Source organism: Mobula birostris, chromosome 2 (genome assembly GCF_030028105.1).
Source record: "Mobula birostris isolate sMobBir1 chromosome 2, sMobBir1.hap1, whole genome shotgun sequence".
NCBI lineage: Eukaryota > Metazoa > Chordata > Chondrichthyes > Myliobatiformes > Myliobatidae > Mobula > Mobula birostris.
In genome coordinates, this window is record NC_092371.1 from 58165698 (window position 1) to 58188832 (window position 23135).

Sequence of the window (23135 nt, forward strand, 5' to 3'; positions counted from 1 at the left end):
ATGGGACCAAGTAGATTAATGGTTTGGCACAGACTAGGTGGGTTGAAGGGCCTGTTTCTGTGCTGTAGTGTTCTATGACTCTACCTAACAAATTTAATTTAAAGTGGCTCTTTCTAGTTATTTGCCTGTATTTTAAGATCGTTGCATTCTTTGTGTGATGTAAGGTAAAGTCTAATTTGGAGGAATATATAAAGGTCACTTGATACAAGGTCGAATTCCATTTAGAGTTGGGGGAAAGATTTGAGCGCCTCACCATCAAACATTTGGTTCACAAGAACTAGGCCTCTTTGCGCCCACCTGTTAAAACCAGAATCCAGTCTTGCTGGAATAAAATCTGAAATAAGTGCAATTCTGGTTGCCCTTGATATAGTCCTTGGAAGATCTAATTTTTACCTAATTCTATCCCATACTTTCAATGTATAGTTAACCCATTCATTCTGAGTCTCAACATTCTTCCACGCGTTTGGATTTAAAAAGGGAAGAGCTGCTAAAGATAACTCACCAATTCAATTTTGCTGTATGTGAACCCATCTTGAATCTACGTCTTCTCTGATCCATGACACAATTGCTCTTAATTGGGCAGCTCAATAATAGGTCTTTAAATGAGGTAAAGCTAAACCTCCCTGTTTTTTATTGCCAAATAACTCAGAAAAACTTTGGATAGAGATCATCATGGATAGGACACAATCCCAGAAAATTGTATCTTGTCTATATAAAAAAAACACCTGGATACAATGGATAACATGTTAAATATTAGATTTGATTATGAGAACACTCAGTCCTCTTTTGTTGTCATTTAGAAATGCATACATGCATTAAGAAATGATACAATGTTTCTCCAGAGTGATATCACAGAAAACAAGACAGACCAAGGACTAACACTGACAGAACCACATAATTATAACATATAGTTACAGCAGTGCAAAGCAATACCATAATTTGATAAAGAACAGACCATAGGCACAGTAAAGAAAAGTTCTCAAAGTCCGAGTCAATCGACTCCTGAGTCCCTGATAGCAGGCGGCAAAAGGGAGAAACTCCCTGCCATAAACCTCCAGGCACCATCAACTTGCCGATACCCTGGAAGCAGCCGACCCCAGCCGACCCTGAGTCCATCCGTCCGAAAACTCCGAGCTTCCAAGCAGCCTCTCCAATACAGCCTCCTGAGCGCCATCCTCTGCCGAGCGCCTTCGACCTCTCCCCAGCCGCTGAAACACGCAAAGCCGAGGATTTTGGGGCCTTCAGCTCCGGAAATTCCGGTTACCACACAGTAGCAGTGGTAGCAAAGCGGGCATTTCAGAAGTTTTCCAGATGTTTCGCTGTGTTCTCACGTCTGTCTCCATCAAATCAGAATTGTGCACGGTCCCCTACTTGACAAATAACAGATATTCATCACCGAAGTGGCCGCGTGCATTAAATGTTAAACATAAGTGGAAATTGGAGGTAAATACCATAATAGAAGAGGAAGAGTGGGAGAGGTCTTGGGCGTCATGGCATAAATGCTTGAATGGTCCCAACTGAAAGGAACGCTTGGAAAATAAGGATGAGGTACTTTAAAACCCAGTTATTAATATCATTATACACATAAAAAAACAGCAGACTTTGCTGGAGAGGCTGTGGGAGACTTTGCATGTATATTCTGGGACTGTCCCAAATTAAGGAAATTTTGGTACTAGGTCACTGAGGAAATAAGAAGGATTTTAGATATAAGTATACCCTTTGAACCTCGTCATTTAATTGTAGGCAACCTCCCACAATCTGCATTAGAGAAGAATAAACTATACATGTTAAGAGTCTTGATTCTGATTGCTCATAAAATGATAACTGTCAACTGGCTTAAATCTCACCCACCCACTTTGGAACAATGGATACAGAGACTGAAAGAAGTGAACTGTATGGAAAATAGCACAGCGAGTTTACAACTGAAAATGGACTCTTACTTGGAAAGATGGAACTCTGTTATAGTGTACCTGGCCAGTGAAAGACCCATACAGGGGCCTGGTAAAATGTGTGACCTGAGTTGATTTACTGAGGACTGTGATTTTATTTAAAATAAATGTAAGTCTACATTGAGGGGTGATGTAAAGTATGTAGATCATGTGTATGTTTGTGTTTGTATGTAATTGTATGTTTGTGCTCTTTGTTTCTTCTTTCTCTTGCTCCTACTCTCTTCTACCACTGGTATTGTTAATACAGGTATTTACCATTGTGCAGTGAACTGTGGACTGACAGCCGATGCTTGTTTGTAGATATGCGTTTGTTCAATGAAGTTAAAGTGGTTCTTTCTTATTCCTGTAGTTTCATCAATGGTGTAATTATATATAGAAAATACCAGAAATAGATTGGATAGTTGTGAATTGTTGCTGAAAGGGCTAAGTCAAGAGAAGGCAAAATATGTTTTAATGGGTTAAGCATGCGGTCAAATCTCTGAACAAAAATTGTTCTTAACAACTTGCCTCAGTCACCTCGTATTATTATTCTTACCACCTGAATGAACAGCAGAAAATATTGGTGGTGAAAGGAATAGTAATGACTATATGTTATAAGTAAGATTAATAAACTGGAAAGGAACAAAAGGATCATAGAATATCTCTGAAAGCTAGTACAATAGGTAGATAAGATGGATAAGAAGATATTGGAGATAGCTACCTTTATATAGAACTTACAAGCAAGGCGAAAATGCTAAAACTGCCTAAAGCAATGAATAGATGATACAGTAATTAGAATCCATGGTTCTGATCACCACATTACAGAAAGGATTTGAAGGACACAGGGGAGATCTGCAAGGTTGTTGAGTGCATTAGAAAATTTAACTATTGAGGAAAAATCCATGCTGGGTGTGTATATTTTAAGATTGTAAAAGTTGTGAATAAAGTTTTGAGCAATTTTCACAATATTAACAAAACGAATCTGTTTCCCTCAGCAAAGGGATCATTAACTGAGAGAGTAATTTGTTAATTAAGGATTACAGGAGATTCAAAAAAGTGATTCAGGTGTAGGCTGCTAAGTGACAAGCAATATTCATGCACACAACAGTTAGATAATACTATGTATGCTAACTATCTACCCTTGACATTCAATGGGTGATCTTGGGGATCACCATTGAGCAGAAATTCAATTACAACGGCATTGGTTAAAGGATTAGTTCAAGGCTGGTTATCCTGTGGTGAGTGACTCATTTTTCTGATGCTCCACCATCTCCCCACATTCCACAAGGCATAAATAGAGAGTGCGCTGAATCCAATGTCTACCAGGATGGAAATGTGTTGCTCGGATTTCCAGCATCTGTAGATTTTCTCTTGTTTGGAAAATCAGCCTGTTTGATTGGTGCTCTGTCCCCTCCTTCACTACCAATGTAACATGACTGCATGCATATCATTTCTGAAATTACAAATACAACAAGCAGCAGAAAACTCTGACTTGGAAATATATCACTGTCCTTTCATTGCCACTAGATCAAAATGGTGGTACTCTCTCTCCACAGTTTAATGAGAGTACCTTCACCAGAAGAACAGGAATGGTTCAGTAATCTAGCTTAGCACCATCTTCTCAAGGCTATTTGAGAATGGACAATATATGTTAGCTAGTAATGTTAAGATTCTGATAAAATACATATACTTTTAATTGTAATAACTATAAATTAATGAAACTAGAGTTGTTATTGCAATAGATACACAGGTAATACACTTGAAATTCTAGCTAATTGTACAGAGGAAAGATAATTTACAAATTATGAAGTATTCGTGTCTTCACTACTTTGGATGTCACACTGCAATCTTAATGTGCGCTTGATAACATCAGACCAGAATGAAGAGTTAACTCAATTTTGCTGCATGGGTGATTTCAGAAGTACCTGTGCCATCAACAATATCGTTTGCAATGAACCCATTAATAAAGATGCCCAAGAGCATGAAAAAGATTTGATTATGGTAAAGGACCAGTACCTGAACCACATTATAATCTGTGGGTGAAAAACACAGAAAATACTCCCATGTACAGTTCAGCACCATTTGTTTAGTTCAAACTGTTGGGCTGGTTGTTGCTGATGGTTTCAATTGGATCCTCTAGCATTCAGCCATGGAAGTAGAATTAAGTCTTTAATTCCATGCATACTTCGTATACACATTAATCCAGATCTTTTAGACAGATGCATAATCTCAAACCCAAAGAACAAGGTCTTATCTGCTGCATGATCCAAGGTATTTTCACTTTAATGGTGATTGGAGGGTGAGGATTTAGAAGATACTGACTGTTTTTAATGACTTAAAATATTTTATATAGTCTTTGAATATCAAGGACTTTTAGTAAAAAATATTGATGTTAAATACAATTTTTACATCCAGTGGAGTTTCACTCTGCCCTCAGTAAGACTCCAAAACTCAAGGCAGAGAAACTGCCCCAGATAAGTTGGGACAGGAGAGAGTGCAGGGCAGTGGTACAGACTCTTCACTGTGCTGTCCAAGTTCTATCTCCCATCCAGAGACCATTATTGGACACTAGTTTGAAGGGCCAGCAAATTAGGTCCTCAGCATCCAGACAAGGTAAATGCAAACATCAAGGAGGTTGGACTGGGAGAACAGGCCATGCTTGGCCAAGGCAGAAAGAATAGCACAGATCCAAAATTTAGGGACAGAAAAGACAGTGGAAACAGTTTGTGGTAGATGTAGACAATATTCCAGACTGCAGGATAGAAATTATGTCCAGGATCAAATGGAAATCAAGATTTCAAGTGCCTTTGTAAGATGGGATGGCAAACAGGTGTGTGGTTCAGGACTACAGGCTTCCCAAATCAAAGGTGAAAATAGATTTTAGTATCTTCAGCTCTGGAAGTGATATCAGATGTTTTCATTCTCCTCAGGAATCACCTACTACAGTTTAGGAATAAACCCATAAATGATACTAGAAATTACTTGACAGGTCAGGCAGTATCTATGAGAAAACTAAAAGAGATATTGTTTATGCTCAACAACTTTTGCTCTTTAATCAGAACTGTTCTGACTGACCCAATGAATCTTTTACAACATTCTCAGTTTGTATTTCAGATCTCAAGTGTCTGCATTATTTGGCATTTTCTTTAATCTTGTAGGCCTTGCAGCTGGCCGGATCATGGAATTCCCTAATATCCCAGCAACTCTCACAACAGACCCATTCCTACATCCTTATTGCTGAAAAGAATAATAAAACGTCAGGGAAGAATCCAAATGGGACAGATTTTGTCCTATACTTTCACAGGAAACACTTTTCCTTTAATTATTGCCGTTATTGCCATAATCATGGCCTTTAAGGGTCAACAGCAAGGCCAAGGCCAAAAACACAGCAGGGAAGTGTCATGGTCCAGTCCGTGAAGTCTGTATTCCGGTTCACGGTCCGGTCCATTGACCCTTGCTCCAGGTTTTCCTGTCTACCCTGTTTCTGTTCTTGTTGAGTTCTAATTGAGGCAGCTGGTGCTAGTTGGGGCTGGTTGCATAAATACCTTCACAGAGCAGGGTGTGGATGCTGGATTGTTCTTGTCCTTACTCCTTGTATCCCTTGCTCTGTCTTCTGTTTCCTCGCCTGAAGCCCTACCTTGTCTTGCCGGTAACTCTCACCTCGCCTGAAGTTCTTTTCTCGCCTTGCTTTGCCAGAAGCCTTGCCTTGTCTTGCCGGTAACTCTTGCCTCATCTCGCCTGCAGTCTTGTCCTGGAGCCACCCTGTACGTAGCTCCGCCCAGGTAAGCCAGGCCATCTTGCCGTTACCTGAGGTTGGTTCTGTCCCTTCCTGTCCCTTGCCTCTGTCAGGTGGTGATCCGCGCTCTGCCCAGGTGAACCACGTCCTGCCCAGGAGGAGCCTGCCAAGCCTCCAGCCTCGTCTCAAGTCTCAAGTCTCCTGCCAAGCCTCGCCTCGTCTCTTGCCTAGCCTCAAGTCTGAAGACTCCAGCCTCGTCCTGCCTGCCTGCCAAGCCTCGTCCTTGCCTGGTTCTGGGGTCCAAGCCAGAGGCAGGACCCAGGTACTTGGTCCTTGTCCAGTCTCTGGCTCGGAGTCCAAGCCCGGGCTCCTAGCTCTCTTGTCCAGTCGTGTTCCGGGTTCCCAATTTTCGTGTTCATGTCCTTGCCCTCAGCCTGTATCCTAGTCCTGTCTCTAGTACTTCAGTGTCTGTGTCTTGCACTTGTGTCCATTCCCAGCCTGAGGCCTCCTCTGCCTACCACCTTGTTAACGAACGTGCAGTCACTAGAAAATAAGATTAACGATCTCAGAGCAAGGCTGCTCTATCAGAGACAGGTGAGGCTGATCTCAGTTGTTTGTTGCATTGAGACTTGGTTAACAGTGAACACACTGGACACAGCTATCCGACCAGAAGGTTGTACAATTTTCAGAATGGATCAAACCTCGAATTCTGGTAAGGAAGGAGGTAGCTTTTTAGTCAATTCTCATTGGTGCATGGACGTTGGGGTTATGTCAACTTCTAGAACAACTAACAATTGAATGTAGACCCTGCTGTTTGCCTCAGGAGCTCTCATCTGTGATCCTGACCACATTTTACATACCACCAATGGCTGATTATAAGCAAACACTCACTAAACAGCACGATGTTGTCTATAAGCAAGAAACAGCTCATCCCAACGCATTTCACATTATAGTTGGCGACTTTAACCAGCTTGTCTGAAGAAAAACCTGCCCAGTTATCATTAGCACGTAACCAGACGTTCCAGCACACTAGACCACTGCTATATACTATGATAAGGAATGCCTTTCGTTCCTTCCTGATTCTGCATTTTGGCAAGTCAGATCATTTGGCTGCACTCCTGCTTCCTGCATACAGACAGAGCCTAAAGAGCAAAGATCCAGCGATCAAGGCAACTAAGAGGTGGTCACGGGAGGCAGAGGAACAGTTACAGGGTCACCTTGAGTCAGTGGACTGGGCTATGTTCAAAAACTAACCTGAGGACCTGAATCACTACACCGGGGTCATTACAGACTTCATCATAACAGCTGTGGATGAGTGCGTCTCCACAAAATCACTCAGGGTTTTCCCCAATCAGAAGCACTGGAAGAAATATGAAATCTGGAATGCTGAGAGCCAGATCACAGGCATTCAAGTCTGCGATCAAGAATACTACAAGAGGTGCAGGTATGATATCCGGAAAGCCATCTCTCGGGCGAAGTGGAGATTCCTGACTAGAATCAGTGATGGTTGCTCGACAGCTGTGGCAACGCTTGAATGCCATAATCTCCTACATAGCTAAATCTTCTGACACAGGAGACAGCAGAGCTTTGCTTCCAAATGAGCTCAATGCCTTCTATGCTTGCTTTAACTACCAGAACAGGGAGGAACCACTCCCATGTCTCCTGATATAGATATTCATGGATATCTTTAACCTCTCACTCCAGCGGTGTGTGCTAACCACCTGCTTCAAGCAGGCTTCAATCCTTCTGGTGCCGAAGAATAGCATTGTAACCTGTCTAAATGACTATTGCCCAGTGCACTTACAATCACAGTGATGAAGTGTTTTGAGAGGCTGGTATTGAAGCATTTCAGCTCCTTTCTGAAATATGACTTGGATCCACTCCAATTTGCGTACTGAAGCAACTGGTCTACAGCAGATGCTATCTCACTGGCGCTTCACACAACCCTGGAACATCTGTGCAGCAAAGATGCATACTTCAGGATGCTCTTTATCAATTGCAGCTCAGCATTTAACACTATCATCTCCTCAAAACTAATCAATAAACTCAAAGACCTGGGCCTCAATACCTTGTACAATTGGATCCTGGATTTCCTCACTTGTAGACCCCAGTCTGTTCAGATTGGCAAAAGCATCTCCTCCACAATCGCCATCAGCACAGGAAAACTGCAGGAATGTGTACTTAGCCCCTGCTCTACTCACTTTACACTCATGGCTGTGTGACTAAGTACAGCTCCTACACCACAAACAAGTTTGCTGATGACACCACTCTTGTGAACTGTATCAAAGGAGGAGCTGAATCAGCATACAGGATGGAGATTGAAAGCTTGGCTGAGTGGTGTAATAACAACCTCTCACTCAATGGCAATAAGACCAAGAAAGTGATTGTAGACTTCAGGAGTGGGAAACCAGCTGTCCATGAGCCAGTAATCACTGGAGGATCAGAGGTGGAGAGGATCAGTAACTTTAAATTTCTGGATCTCATTATCTCGCAGGCCCTGTCCTGGACCCATCATATAAATATAATTGCGAAGAAAGCAATTACTTTCTTAGGAGTCTATGGAGATTGGACATGTCATCAAAAATCTTGACAAACTTCAGTAGGTGTGTGGTGGAAAGTGTGCTGACTGGCTGCATTATAACCAGGTTTGGGGACACCAATACCTTTGAGCAAAAAATCTTACAAAAGGTAGTGGATTTGGCCCAGTACATCACAGATAAAACCCTCCCAACCATTGAGCACATCTACATGAAATGTTGCTGTAGAAAAGCAGCATCCATATCAAAGGGCCTCACCACCCAGGCTATGCTCTTTTCTCACTGCTGCCATCAGGTAGAAGAACTCACACCAGCAGGTTCAAGAACAGTGGCTACCCAACCATCAGGTTCTTGGAAAAAAAAGAGGACAGCTACACTTATTTAAGGACTCTGTTATATTGGTATTTCATGTTCTTATTTATTGCTGTTTATTTATATCTGCATTTGCACAGTTTGTTTACAGTTCCTGATGTTTACAGTTCATAGATTTGCCAAGTATGCCTGCAGAAAAAAGAACATCAGGGTTGTACGTGGTGACATGTATGTACTCTGATAATAAATTTTACTTTGAACTTTGAATTTAGGGACTGGTATATGACATCTACAATACAATCTAGAAATCAGTTGATAACTCTTCCCCCATGATACATCCTCACTTTGTCGGGAATGGATTACTGCACATGAAAACATTGTGATCGGTAACCAGGTCAATAATGGAATGCCAACCTCCATTATTAACTTTCTAATCTGTGTTTCTATCAAAATAAGTCATAGTTCCTTGCAAAACCTTCCTTAATAGAAGGTATCAGCTCTACAACAGTTGTAAGTGGTACCACCATAGAATTTACAGAATGCAGGCAGCAGTACAATGACTTCTGATCAGTTATTGATTCAAATTAAAGGCTTTATGAAGTGAAAACTAGTACAGATTGCTGAGGTATTGAACAGAATATAAATGAAGATCTTGGGTTAAATATTTCAATGTCAATGTGACAGAAATACTATTATAGCATCTAAAGGTCTTAAATGCTGTTAATGAAATAAAGCTGAAATAAAAAGGCAACATCACTTGTAATGACCATGAAACTATTGCTTGGCTGTAAACACTTGCCTGTAATGTGTAATTCCAGATGTACAGCAATCTATTTTTCTCATAGTAGCTTTATGGAATAATCTAACAAGCCATTTCGTTATGTCTCACCATTGCAAAATAATTCGGCTTGACCACTTAATATTAAGTTATCACAGATCTGGATGTTGCAAAGGCACAGTCATCCTGTCAACCATGCAAAACTTTCCAAACTTGATATGACTGTCCCACAGACTATATGAGTAATAGCCTGCCATAATTGTACCTAAAATATCATAGCTTTTAATAAACACAGCTTGGGGCAGTACCTCTTGTAGATACCCTCGCTGGTGGAGAATGATATGCCCGTATTGTATTGAGCAGAGTCATAGAGTCGTACAGCAGCCAAACAGACCTTTCAGCACAGCTGTTCCATGCCAGCCATTGCAGCGTGCCTGCTAGACCCAGTTGCCCATCCTTGACCCAAACCCCTCAACCTATCCAAATGCTTCTTAAATGTTGCAATTGTACCCACGTCCTCTGGCAGCTCATTCTATGTATTCAGTACCTCTGGGTAAAGAAATTACACTCAAGTTTCTTTCAAATATCTTCCCTCTTATCTTGTATCTGTGCCCTCTAGTTTTTGACTTCCCTGAGGAGAAAACTATGAACATCCACTTTACTCATACCCTCATCATTATATAAACATCTGAGGTCATCGCTCACTCTCCTATGCTCCAAGGAATAAAGATCCAGTGTGTTAATCTCTCCTTGTAACTCAGACCGTCTAATCTAGGCAGCATCCTCATAAATCTTTTCTGCAACCTTTCCAGTTAAACAATGTCTTTCGTATGATAGAGTGACCAAAACTCTGCACGATACTCCATCAATGACTTTGAAGTGCCAACCTGGTGAAGCCATAGGATAGGACCATCAAGACATTAAGAACAGAGCTCTGTCATTCTGCCAAATGAATGATGGACAATTAACAGGAAGAAAACATATCTTCATTACATGGGGGAGGCTAGCATGAGTGTGCAAAAGACAAAATGTTAAAATTTCCAGGCATCCTCAGCCAGATACAGCAAGTGGATTGTTTATCTTGCTTACCTCCTAAGGATCATACCAGAACAATTCAATCCATGTACAGTACCAAAGTCTGTGGACTCCAACAATGTCCAAGCTGCTGTGTTTGCAAACTAAATGAACCTTTCCAGACTAGCTATAAAACTGGCGTTTAAATAAAAGAATGAGAAATGGCCCATGTCTATGCAGGAGCCAGAATGAATATAACCTAACCAACTGTTTTCTAATGAGTGTTCTCTGAAACATCAGCAATGTGATCAATGGACCATTTGACAATGCTGCAGTACAATCAGGCATCTACTACCAATAAGCTAGCCATCGGTGCAAGGATTCACATCCTTCAGCTTCAGTACAAACATGGACAGAAGCAGCAAGGTAGGGGACACTGCCTTCAATATCAAGAGAACATAACCAGAGTGTAGAATCAAGAAGCTCTGGAAAAATTGAAATCAGTGATGATCTAGGGTTGAGAAAATACAGTCCCAGTTTGATTCAAATATCGAAATAAGGTAAATGATCAGGTTTATTGGAAGCCAAACACCATAATTGAAAGAAATTGATGCAAGAGTTCCTAAGTTCTAGATACAATAATCTTCAAATAAATACATACAAAATGAAAGAGGAACTCAGCAGGTCGGGTAGCATCAATGGAAATGAATAAACAGTCAACATGTTGGACCGAGACCCTTCATCAGGACTGGAAAGGAAGAGGGAAGATACCAAAATAAAAAGATGGAGGGGGAGTGGGTGATAGGTGAAGGCAAATGCATGGAAAAGATAAAAGGCAGAAGAGGAAGGAATCTGATGGGAGAGGAGAGTTGACCACAGGAGAAAGGGAAGGGGGAGGGGTATCAAGGGGAGGTGAAAGGCAAATGAGATGACGTAAGAGGCCAGAGTGGGGAATAGAAGATGGGGAGGGGGCAGATTTTTTTACTGGAAGGAGAAATCATTGATATCTTTCCTGCCATGATAAGGGCAAAAGTGAGAAAGTTCACCTAGAACTCCACAGTGCACTATTGCACTCGCAACTACAGGTAACAAAGCAAGCAGCAAGATTTTAATACCATTCAAATCCTGGACTTGGACTGTAACAGATACATCAGGTAATGACCATCCAAAACAACGTAAGGTCTAGTCTTATTCCTTTCATTGTGGCTAACTTATAAGTAAAGAATCCCCTAGCAAATAGTACTTCACCACTCAAAGAACAAGGCACACCATGGAAATGATTTGTTGGGCGGTCATTTGGCAACCTATGCTGATACATTTGCCAGAGTGAGTAGGTTTTGACAAGAAACAGTGGGATTGCCAACAAAGCCCACATCCCATGAATAAAAGAATATGCACTCAGTGGACACTTCATTAGATACAGGAGGTATTCATGACTGTATGTTCATGGCCTCCTGCTGCTGTAGCCCATCCTCTTCAAGGTTCGATGTTTTGTGTATTCAGAGATACTCTTCTGCACATCACTGTTAAAATGAGTGGTTATTTTGTTACTGTCACCTTCCTGTCAGCTTGGACTAATCTGACCATTCCCCTTTTACCTCTCTCATTAACAAGGCATTTTCGCCCACAGAACTGCTGCTCAGGGGATTTTTTTTTTTGATTTTGTACCATTCTCTGTAAACTCTAGAGACTAGTGAGCATAAAAATCATAAAAGGTCATCAGTTTCTGAGATACTCAAACTACCCATGTGGCATCATTCCACGGTCAAAATCACTTGGATCACATTTCTTCCCCATTCTAATGTTTGGTCCAAACAACAACTGAACCCATGACCAGTTTTGCATAGCTTTATGCATTGAGTTGTTGCCACATGATTGGCTGATTAGATATTTTCATTAACAAGCAAGTGTATAGATGTACCTAATAAAGTGGCCACTGAGTGTATGTAGCCCATGGAAGAGGAATTATTCAATCGCTTAAAACATTATTTGGTATTAATTTGAAATTCCATTAAGTGGATCTCACCACAGTCAGAATCATTTAAATTCAATTAAAGCATATTGGCAGTTTGTCTTTTTTCTAGTGAATATGCATTTAATACCTGCTGATTTGCCAGAGAAACAATGAAAGATGAAATATAATTTATTATTCTAAAAGCTCTGAGTATATGTGCACAGCTGAATTCTAATAAGTGCATAATAATCTCATGCTTAAAGTCATATTTCTACAAATTACAAATAAAATGATTCAACAAATCCAGCCTTTCTACTATTGTTAATTCTTCATTTAGTTTTCCACGCATGGCAATAATTATAATTAAGAGTATACTGTGCCATTTAGTTTTATATTATAGTTAAAAGTCAGACACCGGATTAACTGTTTAGAAAAAAGTAGCAGTAATGGTATTAGTCAGAGACCCTTGAGGTGTCAATTATAACGAGCATTTTCCACCATTCTATTGGCTCATGGCTGATCTGATATTTCATGTTAATTTCTTTCCTGCCTTTTCCCTAAAATCCTTGATTCCCTAACTGATCCATCTATCTCTGACTTAAATATACCCAAGGACTCAGAACCAAAATGAGTTCCAAAGACTCACAATCCTCAGACAGAAGAAATTTTTTCCCATCTCAGCCACAAATAAATCCCCAAAATCCATTTTCACTGCAGATTTTTAGTTTTTCTTCATTTAAATAAAACTGTCCCTTCATTCTTCTGTCCAAAATGAATAACATCTCATCACCTACATTATGCTCCTTCTGCCAATATTTTATCTATTCACTCAACCGATCTCTCATAAAACTCACAACTCAACTTCTTGTCATCCATTTGAAGTTATTGGCATCCAATTTATGTCATCTATAAATCTGGTTACCATACATTCATTACAAGTTTTACGCAGTTGCAGTCCCAGCTCTGATCCCCATAGCATCCCTCTGGTCAACCAGAAAATGATCTCCTTATCATACTCACAGTTCCCTCCCTGTCTCTGTTTCTTTAACTTTCAGTCTTCCTTAAAACCTTCCTATTGGATTAAACTTCTGGTAATTCATGATAATATCTCATTATGTGATTTAATGTTAAATCTTGTTTTGAAAGAAAATATATGCAAGTTGTTAACTTGTGCCACTGTCTCTGTCAAGAAAAGTGAAATGTACCATTGAATATCCTGCAATATACTTATAGATTTTATTTTGAAAACCAGTTTTATTGGTCAACTTTAAAGTGTCTCTTATAGATTCCATGCTCTGTAAATTTAATTCAAAATCAAGTAGCCAGAGAATTTTCTATCGTGCATTATCAAAGTTAGATCTGGCTGAGATGAGGCTTCGTCTTCAAAGAAACCAATATTCTTTATACTTTGATGGATTCTAAAGTATTGTCCAAAGAGAATTTGAAGGCCAAGCTGATAACAACAACAAACCATTTATCAGAATGTTATTTCATTGCAAACGACTGGTTTGATCTGTAGGTTTTATTGAATATGTAATAAGCACATTTCCCTTGAACTTTAACAAAAAGAATAGCCTGTTCTTGCCTGACAACTTCATGACATACATGCAAGAAATACTGCAGATGATAGAAAGCTCTGCATTTAATACTATCATCCCTTCAAATCTAATCAGTAAACTCCAAGACCTGGACCTCAATACCCCCTTGTGCAATTGGATCCTGGATTTCATCATTTGCAGATGCCAGTCAGTTCAGATTGGCAAAAACATCCCTCCCACAATCTCCATTAGCACAGATGCACCACAGGGATGTGTTCTTAGCCCCCGATCTACTCACTTTGCACCTACAAATGTGTGGCTAAGTAGAGCTCCAACGCTGTATACACGTTCACCGATGACATCACCATTATGGGCCGTGTAAAAAGGTGGGAGATTGAAAACTTGGCTGAGTGGTGTAATAACAACAACCTCTCACTCAATGTCAGCAGAACCAAGGAACTCATTGTAGACTTCAGGAGAGGGAAACCAGCGGCCCACAAGTCAGTACTCATCAGAGGATCAGAGATGGAGCCAGTTAGTAACTTTATATTCCTGGGTCCTGCACCCATCATATAAATATAATTGCGAAGAAAGCATAACAGCACCTCTACTTCCTCAGGAGTCTGCGGAAATTGGACATGTCATCAATAACCTTGACAGACTTCCGTAGGTGTGTGGTGGAAAGTATGTTGTCTGGCTACGTTACGGCTGGTTTGGGAACAGCAATGCCTTTGAGGGAAAATCTGACAAAAGTTAATGGATTCAGCCCAGTACATCACAGATAAAGCCCTCCCAACCATTGAGAACATTGAATAAAATGTTGCTGTAGAAAAGCAGCATCCATCATCAAAGATCCTCACCACCCTTTTCTCACTGCTGCCATCAGGTGGAAGGTACAAGAGCCTCAGGACTTGCACCACCAGGTTCGAGGACAGTTACTACCCCTCAACCATCAGGCTGTTGAAAAAAAGGAAATAACTACACTCATTCTATTTCTAGTGTTCCCGCAACCAGTGATTTCACTTTAAGGACTCTTTATCTTGTTATTTCATGCTCTCGTTATTTATTGCTGTTTATTTATATTTGCATTTACAGAGTTCATTTTTCATTATTCCTGTTTACAGTTACTGTTCTATAGATTTGCTGCATATGCCCACTGGATAAAGAATCTCAGGGTTGTATGTGGTCACACGTATGTACTCTGATAACAAATTTTTGAACTTTGAAATCCAGAGCAACACACAGAAAATGCCAAAGGAACTCAGCAGGTCAAGCAGCATCCATGGAGATGAATAAACTGTCGATGTTTCAGGCAGAGACCCCTCATCAGAACTAAGGGGGTGGGGGGTAAGAAGACAGGGATTGGCATCTCTATTTGGTGCTCCTGATGCAGCCTCCTCTATATTGGTGAGATCCAATACAGATTGGGGGACCACTTTGTCAAGCACCTTCTCTCCTTCTGTAAACAGTAAGATTTCCCAGTGGCCAACCAGTTTAATTCCAATCCTCATTCCCATTCAGACATGCTGATCCATGGCCTCCTCTACTGCCATGATGAGGCCACTCTCAGGGCTAAAGGAGCAACACCTCATATTCCATCTGGGTAGCCTCCAACCTGATGGCATAAACACAAATTTTGTCCAACTTCCAGTAATTTTTTCCTCCTCCACCCTCCCCACTTCTTCAATTCCCCACTCTACCTCCCTTCTTACCTCTTCAGTTCAATTCATTTGCCCATCACTTCCCCCTAGTGCCCCTCCTACTTCCCTGTCTCCCATGGTCCCCTCTCCTCTCCTATCAGATTCCTCCTTCTGCAACTCTTTTACCTTTTCAACCTATCACCTCCTAGCTTCTTGCTTCATTCCCCCTCCCCCACCACCTGGCTTCACCTATCACCTTCCAGCTTATACTACTCTCCCCGTGCCCCTCATCTTCTTATTCTGGCTTCTTACCCCTTCCTTTCCAGTCCTGATGAAGGGTCTTGGCCTGATTCATCTACTGTTTACTCACTTGCATAGATGCTATCTGACCTGCTGAGTTCCTCCAGCATTCTGTGTGTGTTGCATCTTCATGACATGCATCCCTACTGAGCACTGGGGAAGAACTCGGGGTGAATTCTGATAATTTAGTCCTTCTATCCTGGCAATTTGTCATTTTGTTTACTTACTTGCTAAAATCAGTTCTTCAGCTTCTTATGTAGATCCACCAAAGTCAACAATACCAGCAGCAGCACATAGAATGGCATCAGTACCTCAGGGCTTGCAGTCGGAGCAAGGCCCAGGGCTGTAAGGCAGATGCTGCTGCTCTGCACCACTGAAGCTAGTTTAGCACACATTAGTAATTAATCTGGAACTTCCTTTGTTACATGCAATTAATCCTTTTATTCATCAGATTTTGAGAAACCGTATGTTATGGCTTAAGAAGCATAAACAATCATGCAGTGAATCATCACAGCATAAGGTTTAATGAAAAGACAGAACCATCATGATCAAAAGCCTTGTAGTAGGGCCTCAGCAACTGTTTCAGCCCTTACCCACAGCTGCAAACTTAAATTGCACTTCAAGCACAATTGAATGGATATTATAACATTTTTACCTGCCAAAATGGACAACCAGGAGTTGTGGCTGGAATCAGTGCAAAAGCTCAGGGTGACTGACACCTGAAGGCCTAAGTATGGTTGTATTGAAATCTTGGCAAGAGGAGAAAAAGACTATGCCTGGTGTCGTTGGCAGTGTTTGTGTGTCTTGGTTGGGAAGGACAATAGGTGGAAAGGCATTGGAGCCTCATATTGCAGAAAGGGGGGCCCAAGATTGGCAGATGATCAACCGAGGGTTCAGTAGGAAGATCCATAATTGTGGCAAAGATCACAAGCAGGAGTGAAATAACAGGGAGAGATGTTATTGGAGGTCAAGGAGTGATTGAGAGATTCTGTATTGATGGCTTGGATAAATCAGTGGATTGGGGCAACCAGGGATCAATGATATCAATACAACATTAACACCAAGGTGGTGAAAGACTGATGCAGTGCTGGGTGCCAGGTCAATGCAATAAAACCTATCTGACAGGAATCCTGGCACTGGCACATCATCATGATAGGAACACCTGAAGGTCTCAGAAATCTAATCCAGAGCACAGGACATAAATGACACAAAAGGTCTGAAAAAAATGTGTTAATCATTGCTGTTTCTAAGCCCAAAGACCTTCTGGGGATGTTCTGCTAGATTCCTAGTGAAAAAGCAGAGATCACCATACACAATTTAGCCCTTAAACTTGCAAAATGAAATAAAATTTAACTTTATTTATCTCATAAAGATGCAACAAAATGGAAATCTAGCAAAAAATGTCATTGAAATATAGGAAATGAAGCTATTTGGTTTAATGTCCTTTTGACATTAATTTGCATTGAATTGATACCATTGTTCTTGCATCTACTCTTTTGTATTCAGATTGTTTTGGTTATATAGTGACAATTATTATTTTATAATTCTGATTAAAATTAACGTTCAGACAATGAGAAAATTGTTATACTAATCTGTGTTAATGGGTTTCCTGCTCAACTGAACCGTAGCCAAAATCAAAGTTGCAGAGCGAAGTACAAACTAGAATGACAAATTAGGCTGAATCCTCCCCCTCTACCAGGACTCATTGGCTGTGGTGGCTGTCCATTCCCTCATTGCCTTTGATACCTTGCCACTGTCAAAAGTTGTTTAGTTCTTTTAAGTGTCATTGATGGAGACATTTAGAAACTATTCAGTCTTACATACTTAAAAATGATATTAAAAAAGTAAAATATAATTTTAATGCACAAAATACTGGAAGATAATCAAAATTATTAAAAGGAAGTACTTATACATCTGCATTTACATCTATCCACAGAGTTTAGAACATCATTTTAGAACATATAAGGTCACTATTGCTATGCCAAACATGACTAACAAAAAGTTGAGAGACTAGATGGCAACTGTATCCATTCGCAATGTCAGTTCTCCAGCTGGACATTAAATATCTTCAGTATTTGCTTAAGCATGCTCAGAAATCCAAGGCCAGCTGACCTATGATTGGTGACTGCTGGATATTCCTTATAGGACCATCTACTGTCAGTTGGCTCAATTCAACCAAGTATGTTTTCTATAGGAGGATTTTGATTTTAAAATTTCCTCAAGAAATTTGCTTCTTTGACAACACCACCTTTATGAATGGAAAAATAACAACAAAAAAGGTAAAATTTATTTTAATTTTAAAATGAACATTGTATTGCGTGTTAATAGATATAAGTCACTGCCGAAGCATTCAGTGAATTGCCAAGAAGTACACAGTCCTAAGTACAGCAGCATGTTTCTAGCGATGAATCACTGTATAAATATTTTAGAGGGAAACTGGCAGTTAACATACTTCTTAACATCTGATCTGTAATCAATGTTTTCTATGTTATGAATTGAATACCAACAAAATCTATATTATGTATAGAGATACAGCATGTGCCACATCTCATGTGTCACCTTCCAAATGAGATCCTTCAGTCATTGAAAAAGAAACACCTGTGGTGTGTGAACTTTTGCATCATTTTCAGATCATGGGAAAATTCTTTGCAGCCAAGGAACTATATTTGAAAACGTAGTCATCATTGGAAAGTCAGATTTTGCACTGACCCACGAGAACTATTTTGTTTTGTAGTGTAATTGATAATGCCCAAGTTACTGGGTTTATCTCCTCTTTTCTTCTTCTAAATAGTCCTGTGGGAACTTCCAGATTCACATTAGGGGTTAGGTGGGGCTGTGGTTTATTGTCGCATCTGAAGGCTTGCACCACAGATCAGCACACATAAAATGCTGAAAGAATGCAGCAGGCCAGGCAGCATCTATGGAAAAGAGTAAACAGTCAACGTTTCAGGCCAAGACCTTTCTTCAGGACTGGACAGGCAAGGGGGAAATCAGATGTGCTTTACATCACACCAGATTTTCATGATAATTTTCCTGAAGTAAGAGTTGATTCCTAAACATAGAAACATAGAAACATAGAAAATAGGTGCAGGAGTAGGCCATTCGGCCCTTTGAGCCTGCACCGCCATTTATTATGATCATGGCTGATCATCCAACTCAGAACCCTGCCCCAGCCTTCCCTCCATACCCCCTGATCCACGTAGCCACAAGGGCCATATCTAACTCCCTCTTAAGTATAGCCAATGAACTGGCCTCAACTGTTTCTTGTGGCAGAGAATTCCACAGATTCACCACTCTCTGTGTGAAGAAGTTTTTCCTAATCTCGGTCCTAAAAGGCTTCCCCTCTATCCTCAAACTGTGACCCCTCGTTCTGGACTTCCCCAACATCGGGAACAATCTTCCTGCATCTAGCCTGTCCAATCCCTTTAGGATCTTATACGTTTCAATCAGATCCCCCCTCAATCTTCTAAATTCCAATGAGTACAAGCCCAGTTCATCCATTCTTTCTTCATATGAAAGTCCTGCCATCCCAGGAATCAATCTGGTGAACCTTCTTTGTACTCCCTCTATGGCAAGGATGTCTTTCCTCAGATTAGGGGACCAAAACTGCACACAATACTCCAGGTGTGGTCTCACCAAGGCCTTGTACAACTGCAGTAGTACCTCCCTGCTCCTGTACTCGAATCCTCTCGCTATAAATGCCAGCATACCATTCGCCTTTTTCACCGCCTGCTGTACCTGCATGCCCACTTTCAATGACTGGTGTATAATGACACCCAGGTCCCGTTGCACCTCCCCTTTTCCTAATTGGCCACCATTCAGATAATAATCTGTTTTCCTATTTTTGCCACCAAAGTGGATAACTTCACATTTATCCACATTAAATTGCATCTGCCATGAATTTGCCCACTCACCCAACCTATCCAAGTCACCCTGCATCCTCTTAGCATCCTCCTCACAGCTAACACTGCCACCCAGCTTCGTATCATCCGCAAACTTGGAGATGCTGCATTTAATTCCCTCATCCAAGTCATTAATATATATTGTAAACAACTGGGGTCCCAGCACTGAGCCTTGCGGTACCCCACTAGTCACCGCCTGCCATTCTGAAAAGGTCCCGTTTATTCCCACTCTTTGCTTCCTGTCTGCTAACCAATTCTCCACCCACACCAATACCTTACCCCCAATACCGTGTGCTTTAAGTTTCCACACTAATCTCCTGTGTGGGACCTTGTCAAAAGCCTCTTGAAAATCCAAATATACCACATCCACTGGTTCTCCCCTATCCACTCTACTAGTTACATCCTCAAAAAATTCTATGAGATTCATCAGACAAACCTTATGTAGATATATGTTTACTACCAACCAGGTCACCTTAAATGCAGGTGTAATGTATGCTGAAATGGTTTATTTATCATACTTCATCTCAAAAAATCTCCACTGGAAAATCTGTTAATATAAAGGACTCTGAAATCAAAGTCTGATACATCCTACAGTTCTGCTGACTTTGAGAAAACTTGACCTTTCCACAAGCAGAACAACCAATCACCAACAACTGCAGAGGAACTTGCCCTCTGACTCTTTGACTGATGCCAGGTTATACCTGTGGATTACTTTAAAGATTCCACCACAGGTTATGAGATAGACACCATAAAATGCTTCAGCATGCCCATGTGCAATACAGTATAACGAAAATGCAAATAATAACTAACAAAACTAATTAAGCATACATAATGTAAACCTAGTTTAAAAACAAAAACAACAGGAATTCTGCAGATGCTGGAAATTCAAGCAACACACATCAAAGTTGCTGGTGAATGCAGCAGGCCAGGCAGCATCTCTAGGAAGAGGTACAGTCGACGTTTCAGGCCGAGACCCTTCGTCAGGACTAACTGAAGGAAGAGTGAGTAAGAGATTTGAAAGTGGGAGGGGGAGGGGGAGATCTGAAATGATAGGAGAAGACAGGAGGGGGAGGGATGGAGCCAAGAGCTGGATAGGTGATTGGCAAAGGGGTTATGAGAGGATCATGGGACTGGAGGTCCGGGGAGAAAGACGGTGGGGGGGGAACCCGGAGGATGGGCAAGGGGTATAGTCAGAGGGACAGAGGGAGAAAAAGGAGAGTGAGAGAAAGAATATGTATATAAAAATAAATAATGGATGGGGTACGAGGGGGAGGTGGGGCATTAGCGGAAGTTAGAGAAGTCAATGTTCATGCCATCAGGTTGGAGGCTACCCAGACGGAATATAAGGTGTTGTTTCTCCAACCTGAGTGTGGCTTCATCTTTACAGTAGAGGAGGCCGTGGATAGACAAGTCAGAATGGGAATGGGATGTGCAATTAAAATGTGTGGCCACTGGGAGATTCTGCTTTCTCTGGCGGACAGAGCGTAGGTGTTCAGCAAAGTGGTCTCCCAGTCTGTGTTGGGGCTCACCAATGGTGGTAAGGGAGGAAGTGTAAGGGCATGTAAGCGGAACAAGCACTACACATGCCCTTACACTTCCTCCCTCACCACCATTCAGGGCCCCAGACAGTCCTTCCAGGTGAGGTGACACTTCACCTGTGAGTCGGCTGGGGTGATATACTGCGTCCGGTGCTCCCGATATGGCCTTCTATATATTGGTGAGACCCGACACAGACTGGGAGACTGCTTTGCTGAACACCTACGCTCTGTCTGCCAGAGAAAGCAGGATCTCCCAGTGGCCATACATTTTAATTCCACATCCCATTCCCATTCTGACATGTCTATCCACGGCCTCCTCTACCGTAAAGATGAAGCCACACTCAGGTTGGAGGAACAACACCTTATATTTTGTCTGGGCAGCCTCCAACCTGATGGCATGAACATTGACTTCTCTAACTTCCGCTAATGCCCCACATCCCCCTTGTACCCCATCCGTTATTTATTTATATACACACATTCTTTCTCTCTCTCTCCTTTTTCTCCCTCTGTCCCTCTGACTATACCCCTTGCGCATCCCCTGGGTTCCCCCCCATCATCTTTCTTCCCGGACCTCCTGTCCCATGATCCTCTCATATCCCCTTTGTCAATCACCTGTCCAGCTCTTGGCTCCATCCCTCCCCCTCCTGTCTTCTCCTATCATTTTCGATCTCCCCCTCCCTCTCCCACTTTCAAATCTCTTACTAACTCTTCCTTCAGTTAGTCCTGACGAAGGGTCTCGGCCTGAAATGTTGATTGTACCTCTTCCTAGAGATGCTGCCTGACCTGCTGCGTTCACCAGCAACTTTGATGTGTGTTAGTTTAAAAACAAAACCAGGTGAAAGTGCTCTGCAGTTTAGTTGTTTCAACAGGCATAGAGACAACGTTTCAGATCAAGGGCATCATTGGTCAAACTTTTTAACGCTACTCCCCCTAGGTTATTTTATTTAGTTAGGTACAATTCATTGATATAAACAATGAATTGAATATTTTGGGACTCCACTGCTCAATTTCAATTCCTCTGGAATTATCTCCAAATCCTGCTTTCCTAATTACTGCTGTTAAGTCTGGTTCAAAACCATACCATTGGTTCACAATGCTTTGGGACAACATGACATCACAAAGCTCATCACTATATGTAATTTCTACTTTAAAAACTATCTAATTTACTACTCGCCCCTTCCAGACATGCAAATCTAATGTATTGAATAGCTAATACAGTCGGTTATGGCATAAGCCAATCAGAAAACAGGATCAGGATTGGGTCACTCAGTGTAACCATGGTTGATCTGCTCCAAGTATCACCCACTCTTTTGTGCCAGTTCCCTTATACCCTCAATTTTCCAAACTTCCAAAATGCCCCTTAATCTATTAACTACATCCCCTTGTTTGAGATTCTCCAACTAGTGTAAATATCTCAGCATTTAACCAATCACACCCCTCAAGGATCTTGAACGTTTCAGTAAGATCACCTTTCGTTCTTCTAAACTTCAAAGGATATAGATTCACATGCACTTTCACGGAACTTCCGACCAGATATTATTTCTAGTGCAAGTTAGGCATCTGCCAGACAAATGATAGAACAAAAAGCGTTCAGTTAGATAAAGATGAGCTGTATGAAACTTCAAACTTGAGGAAGGATAATGAATATTGGAACAATGTCGTAACCAACAGCTGATGCTGGGCTTGCTGTTATGATGCACCCTGCCAATGTATAACAGGCAGAATGGCACATTATAAACTGGCTATGAGCACACACTTATAATCATTATCAAGTATGTGGAGATGGCAGATCACGCCATCAGTCAATGGACAATACCAATCTGGATCTACGCACTCCAGCTGATGCCTCTCTATTCTGCACATGAATTAAACACAAGGAAGCAATTCTACCCTCCGGCCCCCTAAACTAGCTATTTAGAGGCACAGTCGTACACATTCTTATTGTTTACTGGTTTATT

At 41.2% G+C, this 23135-nt stretch overlaps 1 long non-coding RNA gene across 1 annotated transcript in view; it reads right to left on the reverse strand.

The window, feature by feature from the left end:
- Nucleotides 1-751: 751 nt before the first annotated feature.
- Nucleotides 752-23135, reverse strand: part of LOC140186867 (uncharacterized) — a 75785-nt gene continuing 53401 nt past the window's right edge. Inside the window, exon 4 of the long non-coding RNA XR_011882956.1 lies at nucleotides 752-1367. This is a non-coding gene — a long non-coding RNA (uncharacterized lncRNA). The remainder of the gene's footprint in view (nucleotides 1368-23135) is intronic.